At 42.2% G+C, this 23,174-nt stretch overlaps 1 long non-coding RNA gene across 5 annotated transcripts in view; it reads right to left on the bottom strand.

Moving 5' to 3' along the window:
- The window catches only part of LOC311594128, a 297,973-nt gene that overhangs the window by 175,079 nt on the left and 99,720 nt on the right, over positions 1–23,174 (bottom strand). For all 5 annotated transcript variants that reach the window (XR_014777971.1, XR_014777972.1, XR_014777973.1 and 2 more), the window contains exon 2: positions 9,862–9,951. This is a non-coding gene — a long non-coding RNA (uncharacterized lncRNA). The remainder of the gene's footprint in view (positions 1–9,861; positions 9,952–23,174) is intronic.

Here is a 23,174-nt window from a genome sequence, read left to right as displayed (position 1 = left end):
TGTAAACCAGGCTGGCCTTGAACTCACAGGGATCCTCCTGCCTCTGCCTCCCGAGTGCTGGGATAAAAGGTGTGTACCACCATGCCCGGCATGCGGAAAACAAATCTTAAAAAAGAAAAAAATCAGCAAGTTAGGTTTCTCACTCAAACAAAAAGTAAGTTTTGGTTATACGTTCAATATTGTGTGTATAGCATATTAAGCACGGATGCTTGGCGTGTGCATGAGCAGTAGGTAAGTCCTTCCTTCTTTCCTGAGCTTAATCAAATATACAGGGGAAGAACAAGACAGAGAAGCCAGGTATGCTCACTTGGTGGGTAACCCCAGCACTTGTGTGTCTGTGTGTGTGTGTGTGTGTGTGTGTGTGTGTGTGTGTCTGTGTGTGTGTGTGTCTGTGTGTGTGTGTGTGTGTGTGTGTGTGTGTGTGTGTGTGTGTCAGGTGGCAGCAACAGGATTACTGTGAGTTTGAAGTGAATCTCGGCTATGGTGTGAGGTCCTGGAGAGGGAGTGGGGGCTGGAGAGAGTTTTAGAAATGTGTCCACAAGACTCTATTGTTCTCTCAATTATGATCTTCCCGTGTCTCAAAGTATTCTATAGCTAACCGTTGATCTTTCATAATCATAGTGCAATATCAAGAGTTCCGAATGACTTTCATCCATCCATATGTACGGGAAGAACAAGAGACTTCGTCACGTTTTCAGATGAACAAATCAATCTGAAGTCAGAGTCTCTGATTTGACTTTGATTTATTATCCAAATTACATCTCATTAATTCTACGCAAACAAGCCCTGCGCCAACAGGGTGTATGGTTTTCTTTTAGGTTACGTTCTGTGCACATGTGTAGGGACAATTTTGGAATTTTGGTTTATTTAAAAAACATGAATATTATAAGAATATTCATTTTAATCCCAGCTGTGGGGATGTGGGGCTACTTTGGACTGTCCGCAGCAGCTGACTGTGATTTGCCTCATGCTCTAGCAGAGTCATGGTTTTGCCAGCTGCAAAGATTCCGCAAATGTGTGGTATTTGGAATTCTGGGAAATGTTTGAAAGGTATATAAATGCGAGGGTCCCAAGAGGCAGGGTGGTGGTTATTGGTCAAAGAAGAAATAAAAAGAAAAAAATTAGACTCAAGGATCTCCAGCTCTCTCTCCCCTCTCTCCTTCTTTCTTCCCTACCTAGCGATAGAGAGTGAAACCAGGGGGACAGCGGTGGGAAAAAGAAGAAGCCACAAAGTAGCAAAGACTGGCTACACACGTGTCCTGTATGTAGGTGTACACATTCACATGTATGCAGGTGCACATGTGTGTGAAGGTGTTCATACATGTGGAAGCCACAGGGCAGCCTCGGGTGGTGTTCCTTGGGAAGCATCCATCTTGGTTTTGAGACAATCTCTCACTGGTGCCTGGGTCTGGTCTCCACGTTAACCAAGGCTGGCAACTAGGAAACTTCAGGAATAAACATAAACCACCTGTCTGGTATATAGGTCACGAGCCTGCACTTCCGCAACTGACTTTTTAAATGGGCGATGGGGGTCAAACTGGGATTCTCACATTTGGATGGCAAGCACTTTACCTAGTTTCAGAGTATAGTGTTTAGATGGTAGGTCACCAGTATTAAACACAGAAAAATAAAAATTAATAGCCAGTTTGAATCTCTCTCTCTCTTTCCCTCACCCTATCTCTCCCTTCTCTGCATAGTTCTTATTTTCAGGTACACATTTTACATAAACATACTGCATATATAATATACATATATATACGTATGTGTATGTGTATGTATGTATATATAATATGTGTACATCTATGTATGTATGGCAATATATCCACATATACACCTAGTCCCAGAATCACTTAAGGAAAGAATTTCAGTTCTGAAAAAAAATGTGCTATAAAGTTTAAACGTAAAATAAATGAGGTTTCACTATAAATGTGCCGCTCATCCTGTAATCTTGTCTCAAGATCGGACCTGCACGGCACCCTTTGGTGTCATCTTTCAGCATGAGTTGAAATAAGATAGAATTGTAACAGTTTGAAGAAAATGGAAACTGGGAGGAGATGAGGGAGAAGAGCTCCGATCAGAGTATGTTGTCTTCAAATTTTATTTTCGATTTTCTTTTTAAAAAGGAGAAGAAAAGAAAGGAATCGGGAACTGTCCCAGCAGCTGCTTCTGTTGCGGGCACTTTTGAAAGCCTGGAGAGTCTAGGAAGGTGAGTCAGAGGCCACATGCACCCTCGGTGGTTTGTAAAGTGAGACCTTTGCTGTCCTTATCATCTATGTCCTTGCCACAAGCCCACGGCACTGAGTTTGAGTCAAAGCAGCGTGAATGTCCTGTTTCCTGGAGATAGCATCTCAGGACCCTACCACAGCCAAGCTGAAGTGCAAAAGTGAGCGTGCTCTTCGGTGTGATCTTTCCTTGCTGCTCAGCTTTTCCCGTGCGACAGTTTGCAGCAGGGATGGACGCCACATGCCCAGGCATGGAGGAGCCTCAGCACAATTCTGAACCTGAATTTGTCCACAGACACTGGGAATAGAGGAAAACCAGTGTTTGCCTCCAGGCGTCAATCAGGACTAAGCTCTGGCTGTCTTCCTATTCCATGATATGTACACGTCTGTCTATCTGTCTGTCTCTGTCTCTCTGTTTCTCTCCCTCTCTCTGCCTCTCTGTCTCTGTTTCTGTCTCCCTCTCTCCCTCCCTCTGTGTGTGTGTGCCTATGCGTACATGTGATGCTCTGTACTGTCACTTGTTTTTATTTTTAGTTTTTTAACTAAAAATTTAAATTTCATTTAAAAAAAAAATGTATATGTATTGCCCCAGCTTCGTGTCTATTGCTATGATAGACTATGGCCAAAAGTGACTTGGGGAGGGAAGGGTTTATTTTGCCTGCGAGTTACACTCCTCCTCCGTCAGGAGAAGCCAACGCGGGTGCCTGGAGGCAGGAACTGAAGCAGAGATAATGGAGGAGCTCTGCCTGCTCAGCATGGCTTGCTCAGTCCGCTTTCTTATACCGTCCAGGATCACCTGCCCAGGTGGCACCACCCATAATGGTTTGGCCCCGCCCACATAAATCATTAATCAAGAAAATGCCCTGTACCCTAGCATACAGGCCAGTCTGATGGAGGCATTTTCTCAGTTGTGGTTCTTTTTCCCAGATGGCTAGCTTGTGTCAGGTTCACAAAACACTAGCCAGCACAGTATGAATCAAGCCATCTTGAAGTCAAATAGCACCTCAAGTCTTACTATAAAGCAAAACAAAGTCTTTCACCTCGCCTGGCTCAGAGGCAAGCACTTTCCACTCTTTATTCCACGTCATACTTTATATTTCTGTTACCTGTTACTTTCTTAGATTTTCTCCTACATATTTGACCTGTTGTATTCCTACTAAAGAAAACAGAAGTGGAATGTCTTACATCAACCTCTTGACAGACACGTGCACACCCAACATCTGCACACACACATATGCACAAACACACCACTTGTGCACATCCACATACACACACACAGATAGTGTTCTTCCAATATTGACTTCTTATTCAATTAACCTTCAGTATTTAATTAGCATCTTTCATGGGCAAAATCATAATCTCACTTTGGCTTCACCTCTCTTTTTGTAAAACATTTGCTTTTCTTAGTTAATAATAGCAACCAATCTGGTTTTCTGTGCCTTAGCATTAGCTCATGTCCAGCTATCTATTAACCAAACAAGTCGAATAGTACATAAGGACATTCCCTCCTCCTTCCTTACATCAGTCACACGGAGAGAGCTGAGTGCTGGTGTTCAGCTCCCTTCTCCTTTGTATTCAGTCCAGAGCTGCAGCATAGGGGTGGTGCCACCCACAGGTAGGGCATGTCTTCCCATCTCAACCTCACCTAGAAGCTGCCGCACAGGCAACACCAGAGATTTGTCTCCAGGGTGACTCTACATCCTGTCAAGTTGACAATATTAACCACCAAGTCTTTCTCCACTTTTCGGGGGGGGGGGTCCTATTCTCTTCTTTGGGAACTTGTTGCAGTTGAAGTTGGATCACCCAGACGGATCCTCTACCCCTTTCGTTTTACATTTTCTTCTTGGTGTTTGCTTCTCCAACTTTATCCTCTGGTACTTATTTAAGTGTTTGTCCTTTGCTCATTTATGATACAGTTCGTCCTGCTACTTTGCTGAGCAGATCTGCTCCTGAATTTTCCACTTGTCTTGTTGCCCTTTTCGTTTCTTTACTTCTCTTGTTGGTTTTGGTTGTTGCTGCTGTTGTTAGTCTGTTTGTAGATCTTTGCTTGGCGTCGTGGCTTGACTCTGGAATGATCCCCACTGACTTGTGTTTTGAGTTCTTGCTCTCTGTCACGATTCTGGGCAGAGGGAGCCTCTAGGCTGTACAGGCTAGCTGGTGGAAGTCCATCACTAGGGGTGAGCACTCCCAGTGCAGGGCTCCTGCAGCTCCTTGGTCAGCAATGATAAGAGATGTCTCTAACATAGCCTTCCACCCCCATGAACCCTGACATGCCTTCCTTGCCATGATGGGCAATACCTCCTGAAGCCAGGAGCTAAAATAAAGCCTTCTTCCCTTACGTTGTATTTTGGTCAAATTGAGATAGACATTAACTAATGTATTGAGTTTTAACCTCTAAGAGATGATCAAAGGCATTCTGGGTAATTCATATGTCTGGGTAGGTTCTAATAACTGGTGGCTTTTATTGTATGGCAAGAAATATTTCCTGGCTATAACAAATGTCAGAGCGTATAGGCCTTTCTTGCTAGGCCAGTCAGATGCCCCATAAGACAGCCCTTCTCTTTCCTGCCCAGAACATAGGGTTGTCTGTGCCATATTCAGAATGGAAATTAGGATTCTGACTCTTAGGATACAGAGATTAACGCCCAATTTGTTGTTTGAGAGAGAATTCCATTTAGCTCAGGCTGGCCTTAAACTCACTATGTTAGCCAAGAAGTATGGCTTTGAAGATCTGATCCTTCTTCCTCCTGAGTGAGTTGATGGAGTTACAGGTATGGACCACCACACCCACATTCATGCAGTGCTAGGGATTGGACTCAGAACTCTGTGCGTGCTAGACATGCATTCTACTGACTAAACTTAAGCCACAAGCCCCATAATGCTCCCAATTAAAAAATTTTTAAACATATATTCCTGTATCTAATGAAACTTATATGCTAGATGAGAGATAAAATGCTTACGTGTTAAAATTTTAAAGAAATTAACATAAAGTTGTAATAATAAAATAAAATTCGGGGCTGGAGAGATGGCTCAGCGGTTAAGAGCACTGACTGCTCTTCTAGAGGTCCTGAGTTCAATTCCCAGCAACCACATGGTGGCTCACAACCATCTATAACGTGATCTGATGCCCTCTTCTGAACCACAGGTGTACATGCCGGCAGAGCACTGTGTACGTAATAATAAATAAATAAACCTTTAAAAAAATCTTTAAAAATAAAATAAAATAAAATTCTACTTTGATAGTATACCTAATTTTTTTTTTATCTCTCCTCTCCTCTCTTTCTGTCTTAGAATGTGAGGTCCAGGCATCCAGGCTAGAGAGATGGCTCAGCAGTTAGAGTGCTTGCTGCTCTTGCAGAGGACCTGAGTTCAGTTCCCAGCACCTGCATCAGGTAGTTCACAACTGTACGTATGTCCAGTTTCAAGGAATCTGATGCCTCTGGCCTCTGTAGGTGCCTGTGCTCATGCAGGAACCAGCGCACACTCTAGTTCAGTCCCCAGCACCACAGGAAAAGGCAGGTGTGGTAGCACAAGCCTGTAACCCCAGGACCCAGAAGGAAAAGGCAGGAAGAGAAGGAGTTAAATGTCATCCTTAGCTACATACTGTATCTGAGACCTGCCTGGGACACAAGAGACTGTCTCAAAACCAAACAAATAAACAGGGTCTCTAAGATGTCTCAGTGTGGAGAGGCACTTAGCACAACCTGAGTTTCATCCCAATCCCCGGAACCCAACTAAAGGTGCAAGAAGAAAATTGACTCCACAAAATTATCCTCTGATCTACACCTGCCTGTCCCCACACCATACACACAAGTATATATACACAGTAACAATTTAACAATTATGTACTTATAAAATTATATATAGTATAATGTAAATAATAGAAAATTTTAAAGAAAGAGATTTTAAATTAAATTAAATTACTTACTGGGGCCACTATAGCAAGCTCTCCATTCACATGATAATTTTTAAAAATCACAGTAATAATATAAATATTTACTAATTAATGGCTAATTAATCCACTGAGACAGTCTTTAGAAAGAAGAGTTGAGCTGTATCTGAAAGGTTCTGCGGCTGAAATGCACATTATCAGTCGCAAGTCAGACTTGACCCAGGTTTATCTTTTCATGCTGGCTCTGAGAATGGCTGCCTCTGGGTTTCGTGCTGGCTGGTTTTATGTTAAGTTGACACAAGCTAAAGTCATCAGAGAAGAAGGAGACTCAGGTGAGACAATGTCTCTGGAAGATCAAGCTGTAGGCAAGCCTGTACAGCCTTTTCTTATTTAATGATTGATGGGAGAAGCCCATTGTGGGTGGTACCATCCCTGGGCTGGTGGTCCTGAGTTCTATAAGAAAGCAGGCTGAGCAAGTCATGGGGAGCAAGCCAGTAAGCAGCACCCCTCCATGGCCTCTGCATCAGCTCCTGCCTCCAGGTTCCTGACATGTTTGAGTTCCTGTCCTGATTTCCTTCAATAGTGAACAGTTATATGGAAGTTATAAGCCAAATAAACCCTTTCCTCCCCAAGTTGCTTTGGTCATAGTGTTTTTTTCACAGTAATGGTAACCCTAATTAAGACATTTTCCAACTGTAGTCTATGCCCAGGCTTCTAAAAAGCGACAGTGACCTTGAGATACTGCAGAACATCAAGGTGAACAGTTGCTTCATTTGTTATAAAACATAACAACCACTTTGCTCAGAAATCCTCCAGAAGGGCTTTATACCCGAGTAGCATCCTCCACATCTTAACTTTATCCAAAGTCAAAAGCAGGGCCACCTCCTCCCATCAGCACCACACAGCAATCGCTAACTTTAATTAAGAATCACATCACACAGGCCTCCATAATTGGAGAATTCAGTTAGTAGGCTATTACAAGGGAAGAGATTTCCACTCCCCTGATTTAACTGTGCTGGAGGAGTATTTCCAGGATCATCTGTTACCTGCCCATGACCCAAAGCTTTTCAGAAATCTACCTGTGATCATGCCTGATTACAGTCCAGGGACCAAGCCCTGTCTGAGTTTAAAATCAGGACAACTCCAACAGTACATCCAGGAAACAGATGTACTTTTGTTGTACAAAGTTTACATATCTTAGTAGATTTAAACAGAGCTATAAACAGAGTCAATTGCCATTTCTTGACTATTTATATAAATTAAAGGATGGCTTAACTTAATTTCTTCCACTTGTACCCTCTGGCAATAAAGGTTGCTAAAGAATTCAGTTCTCTTTTCAAAGGACTGCTTGCCATCTCCTGATACTTAGCTGTATTTCTTGGGGTTGTTTATACTGGATCCTACAACGATCTAATTCATAAAACTGCATATCTAATGCGCCTTCTGCATCCTTAGACTCAGCATCTAAATTAGAAAACACTATTGACAAACTACAAAAGAAACAGGCCTAAAGAAGATTTCGCCACCAAACTCAGACTCAAATCAAGACATACTTTAAAGAATCCAGGCATTGTGAACAAAATAGACAAAGCAGACGCAGTTAGCTTTGAGCGTGGATTATTGCGATAAAATGGCAACAGTGCACCCTAACCAATCCACTCAGAACAGAGCAGAGAGGGGTTTCTGGATTCAAAGAACAGGTGTTCATGAGTCTTTACCAGTATTGACAGGTACATATTTGAAAATAAATACATAATAAATTATATACACTATAAATAGGTCTTTTCTGGGAACCCCTTTTGTGTATGTGTGTGTTAATGGACATGTATGTGTGTACATGCATATTGAGGTTGGTGTTGGTATGTTCTTGCCCTCTCCACTTACATTTACTTACTTACTTACTTACTTACTTACTTACTTTCCTACTTACTTAGAAACAGCGCCGCACATTCCTGGCTGGTCTAGAACTCACAATGTAGACTAAGCTGCTCTCAAACTCGCAGAGATCCACCCACCTCTGCCTCCCAAGTGCTAGTATTAAAGGCAGGAGCCACCATGCCAGACCCGGTCCTCAGTTTTTGAGACAATGAACTTGGAGCTCACTCATTCGCTTAGCTGATCTGGCCAGCGAGCCCCAAAGACTTCCTGTCTCCATTTCCTCGGTGTTCGGAACACAGGCAGGGGCTGTACCAGGCGTTTGTTTGTTTGTTTGCTTGTTTAATATGGGGTTGAAATCGGGTCTTCGTGTTTGCGCAACAAGCCCTTCATTTTGCCTATTGAGCCATCTCGCCAGCCCAGTACTTTACTATACTGAGAGAGCAGAGATTGGAATGAAGCTAACAAGGGTGGTAAGTGGAATTTTAAGACAGCTGGAGACTCTAGCCACAATAGACGTCCATCTTCTCCCATCAGCCAGTCAGTACTCAGTCCAGGCACTGGATGCTCGGAAGAATGACATTGTAACCAAGGCCTGGAGTGAGCTTCCCTCGGTTGTGGAGTTTTACCTCTGGAGGGGTGGGATGACCAGATGTGCCCTAAAAAGAGCTTAATGTCCTTTCTAAAAAGGAGAGCTTTGAACCACCATCAGAAGCCTGCCACGCAAGAGAAGCTTTTCCAATGGCTTTGGATGCCAAGAGGATAATGTGAAATAATTGGCTGTGCACAGCCTATAGCTAAAGTCCAACCCCCAAGGGCACATGGACCTTGGTCTCCCAACAGTAAGAAAGTGAATTTAGCCTGCAGCATACATTAGCTTGAAAGCCAGTTCTCCAGGGCTACCAGGAAGGAGCCCAGCACTTTGGTTCCAACCTTTTAAGACTGTGAGCCAAGAACACAGCCATGTTACACTTGGCTTTTGTTTCATAGAACAGTGTGAATTAATAAATGTTATTTTAAACTGTTCTTTGTAGTGTTTTGTTATATAATAATAGAAAACTAGTGCAAAGCCCTGTTTGGGTCTTAGAGGGAATGTTGGTTGGTTGTATTGGTTTGTTGGGGGTTTTTTTGTTGTTGTTGTTGCTGTTGTTGTTGTTTTTTGAGACAGGGTCCCACTCTGTAGCCTAGACTGACCTTAAACTCATTGTCTTCCTGAGTCCACCTTCTGGGTCCAAGCATCTGGCCCAAATCCCTATCTGTAGAGATGGACAACTTGTTTCGAATAAGGTCAATAATTCATTCTTTTTCACTGCTACTCTCACATCATGTGCATGAATATAACAAGCACTGTGTACTTACCCCATTGAATGGTTTCTAGTTTGGAAGAGCTATGAATAAAGTTGTCAAGGAACTTTTGTCCATTACTAGAAGCACATATGGGAGCAGAGTTCGGGGACCCATCCCCACAGCATTTTAGCCCTCCGGTGTAATGAGCTCTCAGCCCTCGGAATCCTTCAGTGGGTTGGTTAGCCTATTTCTCCTGCACACTTTGAATGTTTTACCAATTACACATGCAAATTGACTAAAAGAAACCCTTAGAGACCATGAAGGTAATGCAAATATACGGCATAGAAATGTGGAAATGACCTTCACCCTGGCTGCTAATTTTAAGACATGCACACCCAATGCTCTTAGCAATTTGAGACTTCCTGCCAGTTTTCATAACTATTTTAATCCTTCCATGAAAAAAGTAGCAGAGAAGTACCTAATAGAAGCGAAGCATTTCTCACCCAGTGATACAAGAGAATAGCTAACAATTTCACAGTGCTTCCCCCATTTCATCACAAAATATAGAAAAGTTAGACCACTTACCTAGAGATTCAGTGAGTTAAGGAGAAGAAATACAAGTGGCCAGAATTCCCAGCAAGTACACTCGCAGACAGGTGTTCCTTTCAAGCAGACCTAAAATGAAAGATCAGAAATGCATTCAACCACAATGAATGCCAACAGCCTGTTTTGCTTACACTTAACTTTTTGTGGGTTTTGAGGGGAAGGAATTTTTTTTTAACTTGGTTGGTTGTTTGATTGAATAGGGGTTCTGTTAAAGTCAAGACCAGCAGGGACAAAACAGAAAAGGTGCAAAGGTAAAAATGGTTTGGGTAATTGTCCTAAATTGTCTCATTCCAAATTTATCTTGCATCAAAATCCCACTCTCTGTTGATAAATGAGCATCAAATTATCATATATATATATATTTATATGTATAAATGAAATGATAACTTTAAGAACGCCTGTCAATCAAGTACACTAGACCTTTGAGATAACCTGAATAAATGAAGAGACTGACACTATAGATGTGTAATGTGAGAAGACAGACAAATTTGTCCAGACAGGTTAAAAAAAAAAAGTCTTACATAAGAGCTTCACGCCAACAGAAACACATGCATAATACAATTGTCTTTAGAATCCAGCTTAATTGGTCCTTGGAGCCCAGGCTGTTGAATATGAAGTCTTTCTGTATAAAGTCAATAATGTCTACCATTTATCAAAACTCTCATTGAACCTCAGGACTGCTGTCTCTCAAAATCTGTCTCTCTCTCTCTCTCTCTCTCTCTCTCTCTCTCTCTCTCTCTCTCTCTCTCTCTGTGTGTGTGTGTGTGTGTGTGTGTATGTGTGTGTGTGTGTGTGTGTGTGTGCGTGTGTGTGTGTGTTCACACTCCTAGTATACTAGCCTCTTCCGTTCATCATACTGGGGCGTTACCTAGAATGTCTGAATCCACTCGTGGCTCCACGTGTGGTGGCAACAGAATAACTGATGTTATCAGAATCAACACACCCAAAGCCCAGGGAGTGACCACTTTCCCTTGAGGAAAACTTGGCTATTCCTGGCAAAGGTTTGAGCATCATAATAACTAAGCCACATTGACAAGTTATAGGCTTTGTAACCCACTGGGCTGATGCAATGATCTGGAAACTTTATGTGTTGTGAAGCCAAACCACAAGTGATTTTAGGAAACACTAAAATCTGACCCACAGAGTCAGGGTGGATCAGTACATTTACAAATATCTGTGATTCCAAAAGGAGTAGCGTCTTGGGCACAGAGCGTTCACAAATGTCCTGCTGTGTCAGAGTCTTTCCAGTCTATAAGAGTCAATCTCAGAGGGAGGGCAGTAATTGGTAGCATCTTGCCTCCTTTCTCTCTCCCTCCCCACCCCTTTGTGTGTGTGTGAGTGTGGTGTGGTGTGTGTGTGTGTGTGTGTGTGTGTGTGTGTGTGTGTGTGTGTGTGTACATAAGCAGCAGTTTCTCACAGGTAAAAAAAATCTTGCTCACAGTAAACTTGGAAGCATTTGTGTGAACTTCTCTTGTCTACTTGTTAGGGTCTCATAGTTTCTAAAGGACCAAGTGATATGAGGAAAGCCCAAGCTCCATTCTGAATCCCCTTTGCCTACTAAGTACGAGACCTCAAGTTGACAACTTATTTTAGTTATTTCACCTGTAAAACAAAAAAGTATCTTCCTGATAGCTTGACCACTTAAGGACATATAACTTGACAAACAACCTACCTGCCCCATACACTATCAAGATGCATGCTTCTAGGGACAAAAAAGCACAAGTCAAATATCTGCTTGAAATATTTAGTTGGCAACTTAGTTATGATATATTCAAAATGACATTTACATGTACATTTTGCATATGAAATTACTTGTATGAAGTGAAACGTTGGAAATGAGGGTGTGGCTCGAAGGTAGAGTACTTGCTTATTGGGTACAAAACCTTCACTTACATTCCCAGCACTGCACCGTACTATTTATAATAATTATCATTATCAAGTACAATTATGTGCTGACATTTAAAAAGCTGTAGTTTTTCATTTTCACTTTCTAAAGCCATCTTTCTCCTTGACGGTCACCACACATCTCCCCCAACAGTTTTCTAGCTCACCAGTGCCACGTCCTTCTAAGACAAAGAGCTAATGCTGCTTAGAGTCTGTGAACAACACTGGCACTGGAAATGTCACCCCAAACTGTAGTCATCCATTTGTATCACATTTGCTCATTTTTTCATTTCCTGTAGGTCTATATTTGTAATCTCCATAATGTGCCACTTACCGAATTGCATTCTTAGGTGACGTCTAAAAGGCTTATTTTTAAAAATATCTCGCACTCACATTTCAGAGCTAAGATCAAGAATAACTATTATGTTGGCGACACATTATTCTTCCTTCTATTTTCCTTAATCAGCCTGCCAGATGACCTCCATAGACACACCAAACGGACTTTAATTTACATCATTTTGCCCCCCTGTGTCTTTCATTAGCAGTAATTTTGTTGTTGTTGTTGTTGGTCCAAATTCAGGTATTTTAAGAGCAGAAAAGCCATGACATCATCATGATGTATATGAAATGTGACTTCCTTTTTTCTGGGAAATAATTTTGTTTTGCGATCGAAAGTTCACCTTATATTTGGGCAGAAGGATAGATATTTAAAGCCGATGCTTGAAATTAATCCAGAAATATCAACTTGTGTGCTTTGTTTTTCTTTCACTTGTCTCTGGAACCCCAGACCTCATCACTCTCTGTAGACTTCCATTCAGGTTGCATCTTCATTTTCAAAGGAAGTAGCAGAATTTAACATATGTGCCCAACCACCCCACTGGGTCACCAGGTATAGAGTAATGCTGTCCAAGAAGACAGAAGAAAGAAATAAGGGCCATGTTTTGGCACTTTCAAAAAATATTTACTTATTTATTTAATGTATATGAGTGTTTTGCCTACATGTATATCTGTGTGCCATGTGCATGCAGTGCCAAGAGCGATCTAATTAAGGAAATAGATTCCCCTGAAACTGGAGCTTCAGATGGTTTTGAGCCTCCAAGGGTCCTGGGAACTGAATCTGAGTCCCCTGGAAGAGTTACAAAGATTCTTAATTGCTGAGCCATCTCTCCAACATCCCCCACCCCACCCCTGTTCTCAGAATTTCATACTGGCAGTTCTTTCTCTGAATTCAACAAACCAACAACTTGGAGGCTGATTTCTTACTTTGATTTTCACCTTTTTTATGAAAGAGGGAAACCAGTCATATGGGAAATATCTGCTGTTCATTAATGCCTCAAATTTGTCTCCCTGGTTACTCAAAAGCACCATTACTCTCAAGTTGTCTTTTCCAAGACCCTAGGTCACGCCCATCAAGGAAGTGATCATGGAGGAAGTTGAAAGAAGGCTGCCCTTCCTTCTGTTTGACTCAAGGTATGAATGAGCATCATAAAAGAGGTCATTGGAAAATAGATAATAAGTGAAAGTAAATACCCAGTGTTCCAACTCCTACACTACCTACCACCCAATAGAATCATATAGGCAAGCTGTTAGGAAGTTTGTTCTCGTTCTCTCTCTCTCTCTCTCTCTCTCTCTCTCTCTCTCTCTCTCTCTCTCTCTCTCTCTCTCTCTCTCTCTCTCTCTCTCCTCTCCTCTCCTCTCCTCTCCTCTCCTTCTCTAACGGTAAAGTTACAGTCTAATACTCACCAAGTCCAAAAGCCTACTTAAAAAGATGGGACTCACTCAGGAGCTTTAGATCAAACAATAAACTAAATTAGTGCTATGGCATCCCACTAATAAACCTCACTTAATAAATAAACAACTCTTATTTCCACCTGAATTTAAAGCTCTTTAAAGGCAAGGACAGACTTGGGCATTCAGTTATGTTATTCTTAAAGCTTCAAAATACAAGGGAATTCTGTGGGCACACATCTGCCTTTTTACCCTGGGTTGTGGCCACTTGATTTCACTAAGCCTCCATTCTTTCCTCTAGTAGAAAAAATGAAGTTTCTGGTGTTCATATTAGGAGAACTTTGAATAAAAACTTTTACATAGAGAGTTAATACTGAGTTGGTACTTAAGATGGGCAACTCCTCCCCTTGCAAAAAATCTGAAAATAATTCCGATAAAAAGAGCAGTCCTGCATGTGAGCAAGCCAGATGGCAGCACAGACCTTGCTGGAGCCTCTTAGCATTCATGGAGCCTGTTAGCCCTCCTGGAGCCTGTCAGCCTTTATGGAGCCTGTCAGCCTTCATGGAGCCTGTCAGCCTTCACGGGGACTGTCAGCCTTCACGGGGACTGTCAGCCTTCACGGGGACTGTCAGCTTTCATGGGGACTGTCAGCCTTCATGGGGACTGTCAGCCTTCACGGGGACTGTCAGCCTTTACAGGGACTGTCAGCCTTCACGAGGACTGTCAGCTTTCATGGGGACTGTCAGCCTTCATGGAGCCTGTCAGCCTTCATGGAGCTTGTCAACCTCATGGAGCCTGTCAGCCTTCATGGAGCTTGTCAACCTCATGGAGCCTGTCAGCCTTCATGGAGCCTGTCAGCCTTCATGGGGACTGTCAGCCTTCATGGAACCTGTCAGCCTTCATGGAACCTGTCAGCCTTCATGGGGACTGTCAGCCTTCATGGAGCCTGTCAGCCTTCATGGAGCCTGTCAGCCTTCATGGAGCCTGTCAGCCTTCATGGAGCCTGTCAGCCTTCATGGAACCTCCTTGGAAGTTTCTTCCCAGGAAAAACACATGGACATGAGACTTTGTGGCAGAGTCTGTAAGCTGTTTTGAAACAAGGCCCACCCACCCAGCCCCCAGGTCTACCAAGGAATGCCTTGCTTCATGTTTTTTGGGGGATAACTTCCCTGGCAGGCTGACTATACTTCTGGATAACTAAATATATCTCTCGCGGTCAAGAGAAAGAAAACACTGAGGCTTCTTCATGAAGAATTTAGACAAAACCTCAGAGCTTACCCACATTCTCTGGACCCACACACTGAGCGCAGCTGGGTCTGTCCTGAATGGTGAGAACACTCATCTTTGGACAAAGTTCTCATATCCTACTACATGTTTATTTGTAGAGACGCTCACTAAGGCATAACAAGAAGCATTGGAGGCCACATGAGGAAAGAGTCGTCCTCGTGTAGCAGGAAGTGGTAGTTTGAAATCCCGCACTGTTCCACTTCCTCTGAGTGACTGTCATATCCCAAAGAGTCCGGATAAGTAACCTCAGTCTTGGAACTGAACAGCGTAAACTAGGCTAATTATATACTGCCTAAGCTATATTCTTTATAGGATTTTTTTTTCAAGACAAGCAGGGAGGTTTAAGACTGTAAATCCAGCCATGGAGGAGCTGAGGCAGGAGGATCAAAAATTCAAAGCCAGCTTGGGCATCTTTGTGAGACCTGATCTCAAACTGTAAAAGGAAAGCTGGTGATATAGGCTAGGGTAAAGCAAACTTTTACATAACATGTGTGAGGCCCAAGGTTTAATTCCCAGTGCCCCCCACCAGACAACATTTATAATCTTGTCAAATATAGACCTACTGACAGTAGTGTACGTTGATAAAAATAATTAATGTATACCAAAGTCTGCTCTTCACACAGGCCTAGTATTCTGAGAACAGAGTGAAGAGACCGTGGGTGTACTGCAGAGCAAGCTCCCTAAAAACTCCATATAGTAGGTGCCAGCATGTGTGTGTGCTGAAGAATGGGCCATTGCTTCTTTCACAAGTTCATAAGGGCAAATGCCTCGAAAATGCTGCAAACCAGAAGCGTCCATTCCAACTGCAAAGCCTGTAGGAGTAGCATGCTGGAAATTGATGGCTTGGTTTTACCAAGTGTTCTCCTTCTGACCTTGCTTGAGGCTAACATGCAGGCCCCGAGAGTCAGTAAGTTTCCTTAAAACGTAAGGTCCTACAGTGTATCGATAAGCAGATTTTCTTCATTTGGTAGATCCTTTGAAAAGTGGCACACACCTTTAATCCCAACACTTAGGAGGCAGAGGCAGGTGGATCTCTGAGTTCAAGGTCAGCCTGGTCTACAAAGTGAGTCCAGGACAGCCAAGGATATACAGGGAAACTTGTCTTAAAGAGAGAGAGAGAGAGAGAGAGAGAGAAGAGAGAGAGAGAGAGAGAGAGAGAGAGAGAGAGATTGAGAGAGAGAGAAAAAAAGAAAAGAAAAGAAAGAAAGAAAGAAAAAGAATCTCTTTTAAATGGCTCAGTTATTAATCAGAACAAGGTGTGTCTTCTGGAACTGCCTTTTAAGAAGTAAATGCTGATGGTAACTTGGTACCCTTGCCACTGATTCCAAATTCACTTTAGCTGTTCCTCTGTGCTGGAGTCTGTCTCAGGCAATGCCCGAACCTGCTTAGTCTCAGCACATGCTCAGATTTTGTACTGCATTTGAAAACAGACTTTTACAAATTGTACCTCTCAGGTATAATAAACAAAAGGCTAGATTTAAATAAAATCTCAGTTCTTCATTGGCATTATAATTTGGTTACTGATAAATTCTATTGATGGATTGATTGATTTGTTTATTTGTTTGTTGAAGACAGGGTCTCTCTACAAACCCCTGGCTGTCCTAGAACTAACTGTGTAGAACAAGCTACCCTCAAATTCACAAAGATCTGCCTGCCTCTGCCTCCCCAGTCCTGGGATTAAAGCCATGCACCACCATGCCTGGCTTTAATTCAGTTTTAACAACCCTATCTTAGCATACTAAGGAAGCAAAAGTTTCCACAGGTGTCTACAATTTTTAAAATTATTTTTTCAAGGACAGCTTTAGTGCAATTTAGTTCACATGCAATAAAAAAAAAACACCACCATTTTAAAATGTATAGCTCAGTTGGTTTTAGCATCTCTTCAAGGTTGTACAAAAATCACAACTACCTAATTTTAGAATATTTCATAATCCTAAAAAGAAACCTCACATCCATTAGCAATTGCTCTCCATGCCTCCCTCCTCCCGCCTCTGGTGACCACTAATCTACTTTCTGTTTCTATCGATTTGCTTATTCTGAGCATTTCATATTAATGGGATCACATAATATGTGGCCTTTTGTGCCTGGCTTCTTTTACTTAGCATAATGTCTGCAAGGTTCGTCCACAGCACATACTTAGTCAGTACTTCATTCCTAGTGGCTGGCCTGTCAACATTTACAAGAGATTTTATTTTGGCTACTGCTAAATATACATAGTCACATGGGGAGACCTACCAGATGCTGTTCCATCTAACAAGTCCAGAAACAAAGCACACAGCAAAGCATGGTGCCAAGCTGGCTCCAAGGACATATCACATACTCTGCAGAATGACTAGGTAAGACAGCCCAGAAGGGGCACGAAGCCATCATCTCACCTCAAGGAATAGCAGTGTCCTGACTCCCGGCTACTGAGACGAGACCATTAACTGTGATCTTAGTAGAACACAGGCCAGGCTGCTGGTCCTTTCAAAATGGTGATTCCATTCAAGGGATCTGTCAAAACCTCTAATTTTTCAAATTTGTGCAGAGGACACGAAACAGTTGGGAACCACATCTCATCGCCCTCGTTTTCTCGACTTAATTAAGTGGACACTGCCATCAACACACACCACAACCTTTTCTGAGTAGAAGAAAATGCTTCCAAAGTGACTTGAAATGTGGCTCATCCCCTTTTCTTTGTTCTTTATTGTTTGAATACTTCATACAGGAATATAATGCTTTGATCAAATACACCCTACTGTGCCCCTCCCAGCTTCTTCCATATTTCCCTACTATTTTTTCCTTTCCAACTTCATGCACTCTTTTTTAAACCCCCTGAATTAACTTAGTGCTGTCAAAATGTGCATGGGTGAGGGCCACCCACTGGAACATGGATAGGAGAGGTGTTGTGGAAATTTTGTCTATTAATATCTACTACTAATCTATACCATTATTATGGCGGTTATTATTATCTAGGTATCATATCAATAAAAGACACAGAGACTTTTTAGATTTTTCATAATCCTTATTTTACCTGGGGCTGAGCAGATACTAACCCCTAAAGTGCCTCACTATCTCCTAGTCCCACATCCCATGCCATTTGCTCTAATCATTTCTATCTGGGCTACTTCCCATCAAAATAATATAATGACTGTACATGCTTTCCATCTGGGCTGCTTCTCTCCAGCCACACCGATCCTCAGAGTAAATTCCTCCTGGCCACATGATTCTTTTTTGCTAACCCCTTGACAGTCTCTGCTTCCTTCCTCTCCTCTTCTGTACCTGTCGCTCCCTTCCCTGTCTCTCCCTTCCCATGATCCTTCTCTCCTCCCAAGCCTGTGAACTTTGGCTCTGCCTCTTCACTTCTGCCCTGCCCAGGTGTAGGCATTTTATTGGTCAAACAAGGATTCTTTGGAGGCAAGGTTACACAGCAACATTTGGAGTACATGAGTGTCTGCTGGTAAGAGACAGCAAGCAAACCTCCAGGAGCAAAATAATTAACAATCAAATACAAAACACTAGACCCTGCCATTACAGAGAGGTCCAACTCGCAGTTGAGGAGATATTAGCAATTGAGGGCTGTTGGGGGTGAGGCGTGTAGGGAGTGGAGAATCAGCTCTCTTCTGTGCTTTATCTTTTAGTGTGTGATTTCTTGGGTCATTGTTACATGGCCTAATGGCTTTTGCTCTCTATTTCCAGAGGTGGAAGAGGAAAGAAAGTTTCCAAAGTGTTGTTTTACCATGGCAACCATAGTACGGTAAGTCTCCATGGCCTTGCCTCCTTTCATAAAAGAAGATCTTTTCTACTTAATTCTTTGACACATGGCACCAACTCCTCCATATAATGCACCCTATGGTCATAAGAATTTTGGGTGCTTTTCTTGGTGCCAAGCATGATTTTGTTTACCTATCACATCACATCTCTTACCTATCTTAAGCAGACTCTTGGTACAGTGGTGCTTAGATGACTGAAGACTGTATAAAAGTTTAAACTACACACTGTCTCGGTTTATCCCTGTCTCAGTAGATCTGGAATGGAATCTACAAATCTTTATCATGAGTAAGCACTCTGCGTCCCATGAGTAAGCACTCTTGGTCACAAGAGTAAGCGCTCTTGGTACAATGAGTAAGCTTTCTTGGTACAATGAGTAAGCTTTCTTGGTCCCATGAGTAAGCATTCTTAGTACCATGAATAAACATTTTTGGCCCCATGAGTAAGTGTTATTTGTCCCATATTGACATGGGTGTTTCACTGGCGCTTTGAGAAATACTTTCCTTGTGGCATCCATTTAGAAACAGCCTCAGACACGATTTCGAAAACATCCCTCTTAAATGCATACCCGAATACATAAATGTCGGACGAATGACAGTCCAGGAGAGGACACAGACTTCATGTTGTTGGATCTCACTTATTTTGTCTTGTGTATGTTAATTTGAATGAAAGACAGCTGCGCTGTTGCTGCTGGATAAGGATGGAGACACTATTAAAGACTCAGAGAAAGAAGCCTGATTGTCAATCTATCATGTTAGTATTATGAGAAAAAAAAATCAATCGATGGACTAAGGAAATGCTCTTATTGATGATTTTTGCATCAATGAAAAGCTTTAAGAGTAGGTGAGGCCTGGCTGTACAATAAGAACCATTCCCCTCCTTTTGACTTTGCTGAAATAAATTTTAGAGTGTAGAGAGAATGAGAAGTGAGTGTGTGTGTGTGTGTGTGTGTGTGTGTGTGTGTGTGTGTGTGTATGTGTGTGTGTTCCTTTACCAATATTCAGTTTTCTAACTTGAATTTCTATTTTCCTTTGGCCCTGGGGTGCTTTTATAAATCTTCAAAGCCAAATCTCTTATGCAACCCATTGAGGTATGAGGGACCCACTATCATCACCCTGAAGGGAGCAGGCCTGGGTGGGCTCAGGGAACCTGATAGAACAATTCACAGGGTCACTTTAGGTACCTTTGTGTCCTTGTTTCACCAGTGTGTACATGAGCAACTATTGACTTTGTTTAAAAGGAAAGCAATGCATATGAGAGTCAACTAAAACTGGCTACCAGAGTCTGGTATGTGTCCTTGCAAAGGCTGTGTTTGTGTCCATGCAAAGGCTGTGTGCCCATGTGTACTATCAGTTGATGGTCAAAGTTCTTGAGGTTATTTCTCTCTTAGAGATTTTCTCTGTTTAAGGAAGAGCAGTAAGTTTTCTGTTTCTCAGTGGACTATATTCTTGAGCATCTAACACAAAGCTCTGACTTCTCTCAAGATGCTAATCTGCAATTAAAGTAGGGAATGCATGAGTGCACAGAGAAGGAGGCATGGAGGCAACATATGAGCCAAAAGGTAGAGGTATATTTGAGACTAGGAATTTGACTAAATATGGTTCAGCACATCCAGAAGAAAATATAACTCAAGGGTCAGAATTAGCAGAGACAGGGGCTAACCAAGGAAGTAGAAATCTGCTTATGTAACTTTGTGAGAAAATACAAGGTAGGTCAAGGCAAAATCAGAAGAAAACTCAGCCCCTGAAGGCAGCTCAGGTTAATGGGAAGTGACCAAGAAAGCTGCCTACGCAAGAAGGTCATGTTGGATCAGTTTCTAAGCATAAGAGGAGCTTTCTATAAAATAGTAAGTGCTGGGCTTGGAATGTAGCTCAGTTGGCAGCTTGCTTGCCTAGCATACATCAAGTCCTGGATTTGATCCCCAGCACTCAACAAACCCAGCGTGGGGCATGCCCTCCATCCCAGAAATCAGGAGCTGGAAGCAGGCGGAGGACTAGAACTTCAAAATCATCCTCAGTTATATAGCAAGCCTGAGGCCATTCTAGGATACCCAAGATAGTTGTCTGAAGACACAGAAACAAAGAAGCAAAAAAGAATCAGTCCAGAGGCAACGAATGCCTTTGTCCAAATCTTCATCCACCTATTTGCTTCTGAGACTGACCCCTACATTTGAGCTGGGAAGCAAAGGAAAAAGAAAGATGAGTGGCTAATAACAGCAGAGCAGATTGCTCGAGCTAATGATTATAAATTCCAATACGGATGAAGAAATGAGGGGGAAAAACTGTGAAGGATGGCAGCTAAGCATGCTGTCCTAGGAGAAGCCATCATAGAATCCTCTGCCTGTGTTTAGAGTTCCTCCTCATGTGCTCACAGCATCATCCCCTCATCTGCCACACTGGTGACTGGCTAATTCTTCATCCAGGCTGCAGCCATCTCACAACTGCCACAACAGCTTGGTCATCTTTTTCTTTTCTTTTCTTTTTTAAGATTTATTTATTTACTTATACAATGTTCTGCCTGCGTGTGTGCCTGCCTGCCAGAAGAAGGCACCAGATCTCATTATAGATGGTTTGTGAGCCACCGTGTGGTTGCTGGAAATTGAACTCAGAACCTCTGGAAGAGCTGAGAGTGCTCTTAACCTCTGAGCCATCTCTCCAGCCCTGGTCATCTTTTTCTAATCTATTCTTTTTTTTTTTTAATAATTTCATACCTGAGTACTGTATTTACATCATTTTCACCCAATCTTTTCCTCCCATGCCCCTCTTTTAAATTCACGACTGTTTCTTTAATTATTATTGTTATACACACATATATACATATGCATTATACACATGGGGGCAGAGAGAGAGAGAGAGAGAGAGAGAGAGAGAGAGAGAGAGAGAGAGAGCGAGCTGCTGAATCTAGTTCATGTTGCTTATATATAAAGTTAGGGCTGACCACTTGGGACTTAATGACCTGTCATGGGCCTCATCACTGGAGAAGACTAGTTCTTACTCCTTGAGCAGCCACGGTTTGCCTGTAGCCCTTCAGCTAAGAGTGGGGCCTTGAAATATTTCCTCCTTCCAGTAGCTGATGTCTCGTGGTCTTGTCATTGTGCAAGTCTTGTTTAGGTAATCAAATTGTTAAGATTCTTATGGGCACAACTCCCTGTGTCTTTCCGTGCCACTCTCCACTTTTTTTCACTGAGGCAGAGTCTCTCAATCGAACCAGAGTTCACTGATCAGCCCGCTTTCCCGGGACATCTCTTGTTTTGCCACGTGAGTGCCAGCACTACTCGCTACCACCATACCTGACCATTTTCTCTGAGGGTTCTGGGGGTGTAAACTCCAGTGTACATACTTATGCAGCAAACACTTTAGCCATGTAGCCATCTCCCCATACCAAGTCCTCTCCATCAGTAAACAATATTTTATTATAAAAAATAAGCATATAAGCTTAAAATGGAAAATAAAATTATATGTCAACCTCACTTTATTTATCACGAAAATAAACCTTCTGAACTTATCTCGCAACAGAACAAGGATGCAGCTGAAGAATCCACGTCTGGGGGAAAGTACTCATCTTTTGCCTTAATCATTTCCTAAGATGTTATTAAACCTGAGGTCATTCTTATTTATACAGCAAGATAATCTCTTATTCTTCTGGAAACTTTCAAAATATGGCCAGCATGTTTTTTGATTAGCTCCACTTCCTGTGGTGGGGTTTAGACACTATGCCAACTTTCATTAGCTGCTGAGATTTCCAGAGCTCCGATCACTTGATGATCTTGTAAAATGGACAGCCAGGGCCTTTTTGCTAAGTGCCACATATGCTGTTTTATAGAGAATTACAACAAAGGGGAAAAAAAGCACAACCAATCTCAAGTGGCTCTAAGTCACAGCGCACACTATCACTTCCATCCCCAGGGAAGCTGAGAACTCCCTCTTCCCTCAGGATGGCTCTAGTATTCCAATTGCACACTGAGGAAAGAATGCTCCCTCCACCCTCCCAGGTTCTGACTGTACTTCTGGTATCTAAGTGATGAAAAGTGGAAAAGAATGGATTGAAAAGAAAGTTTTCGTTTATCTAAGATGATGTTGAGCTGGGGTAGAATTAAAAGGTATCATTAGCAACTGTTCCAAGATTAGCAATCTTCCAACATTTTCTGTTATGAAATAAAATAACACAGCATACTGAAACCACACTTGACTTCAGTAGGATTTTTCAGCAACGTGTGCAGTGCCTCAGGATCTTCTGTAAGAAGAGCCGCCATGCTGAACAGCGCCACAAGGAACGGAACACACAGCTCTCCCCACATGGTTCACAGCACTCTCCCAAAAACTGCTTTTAAACCAAATTCCTGCTGTTTCTTTTCTTTTCTTTCTTTCTTTCTTTCTTTCTTTTTATTCTTTTTTTTTTTTTTTCCTTTAAGCTGGCCGTTTAGCTCCACCTGAGGGAAAACCAACTTCCACGTTTTCAGATTTTTTTCATATTCTTCGTCTTGGACTTCAGACACTATTTTTTTTTTTAATTATACAAAGCTGATTTTAAGCCTTTCTGTGATGTGCGTAGCTCAGGTTTGCAGATCTGTTAATCGGCACAGTCAAGCCAAGCCGGATGGTATCTCCTTTGTAAAAGCAGGAATAACGACTCTCTTAAAAACC

This window comes from Acomys minous, assembly GCF_964271855.1.
Source record: "Acomys minous genome assembly, chromosome: 3".
Taxonomy (NCBI): domain Eukaryota; kingdom Metazoa; phylum Chordata; class Mammalia; order Rodentia; family Muridae; genus Acomys; species Acomys minous.
Note: the sequence above shows the minus strand (reverse complement) of the source record. Positions and strands in the feature narration are given on the sequence as shown.